Source organism: Bison bison, unplaced genomic scaffold (assembly GCF_000754665.1).
Source record: "Bison bison bison isolate TAMUID 2011002044 unplaced genomic scaffold, Bison_UMD1.0 scf7180017864238, whole genome shotgun sequence".
Taxonomy (NCBI): Eukaryota; Metazoa; Chordata; class Mammalia; order Artiodactyla; family Bovidae; genus Bison; species Bison bison.
The window spans coordinates 298634-300263 of record NW_011494810.1 but is presented as its reverse complement, the minus strand read 5'-3'; positions in this window follow the sequence as shown (position 1 = coordinate 300263).

Here is a 1630-nt window from a genome sequence, read left to right as displayed (position 1 = left end):
AGAACTGGACATGGAACAACAGACTGGTTCCAAATAGGAAAAGGAGTACGTCAAGTCTGTCGATTGTCACCCTGCTTATTTAACTTATATGCAGAGTACATCATGAGAAACGCTGGGCTGGAGGAAGCACAAGCTGGAATCAAGGTTGCTGGGAGAAATATCAATAACCTCAGATATACAGATGACACCACCCTTATGGCAGAAAGTAAAGAGGAACTAAAAAGCCTCTTGTTGAAAGTGAAAGAGGAAAGTGAAAAAGTTGGCTTAAAGCTCAACATTCAGAAAATGAAGATCATGGCATCTGGTCCCATCACTTCATGGGAAATAGACGGGGGAACAGTGTCAGACTTCATCTTTTTGGGCTCCAAAATCACCGCCGTTGGTGACTGCAGCCATGAAATTAAAAGATGCTTACTCCTTGGAAGGAAAGTTAAGACCAACCTAGATAGTATATTAAAAAGCAGAGACTACTTTGCCAAGAAAGGTCCGTCTAGTCAAAGCTATGGTTTTTTCCTGTGGTCAGGTATGGATGTGAGAGTAGGAATGCGAAGAAAGCTGAGCGCAGAAGAATTGATGCTTTTGAACTGTGGTGTTGGTGAAGACTCTTGAGAGTCCCTTGGACTGCAAGGAGATCCAACCAGTCCATCCTAAAGGAGATCAGTCCTGGGTTCTCATTGGATGACTTATGATGAGGATGAAACTCCAATACTTTGGCCACCTCATGTGAAGAGTTGACTCATTGGAAAAAACCCTGATGCCTGGTGGGATTGGGGGCAGGAGGAGAAGTGAATGACAGAGTATGAGATGGCTGGATAGCATCACTGACTCGATGCACATGAGTTTCTGTAAACTCCGGGAGTTGGTGATGGACAGGGAGGCCTGGTGTGCTGTGATTCATGGAGTCAGAAAATGTGGGACACAACTGACCGACTGAACTGAACTGTATTGTCTATTGTCTTTTCCAACTCCTAGAACTCTGAACATTGAATAGCTGCTTATACTGATCTTTTATTTATGTGCCATTTCCCTTTTTTTGAAAAAACCTTGAGACAGTTTTAAGAGTTAATAACAGTAATGATTCTACTTTACATATGAGGTAGTTGGTAAGTTTTAGTTTCAGTTTAGTTGCTCAGTCATGTCCAACTCTTTGAGATCCCATGGACTGTAGCACGCCAGGCCTCCCGGTCCATCACCAACTCCCAGAGTCTACCCAAACTCATGTCTATCGATCAGTGATGCCATCCAACCATCTCATTCTCTGTTGTCCCCTTCTCTGCCTGCCCTCAATCTTTCTCAGCATCAGTCTTTTCAAATGAGTCACCTCTTTGCATCAGGTGGCCAAAATATTGGAGTTTCAGCTTCAACATCAGTCCTTCCAATGAACACCCAGGACTGATTTCCTTTAGGATGGACTGGTTGGATCTTCTTGCAGGTAAAGCGACTTTCAAGTGTCTTCTCCAACACCACAATTCAAAAGCATCAACTCTTCAGAGCTCAGATTTCTTCACAGTCCAACTCTCACATCCATACATGAACAGTATAAAAAGGTATTTGGTAAACTTTGGTAGAATTAACAAACTGTTCATTGTCACACCCATCAGACACTGGTGACTTGGAGATCTGAATCCAG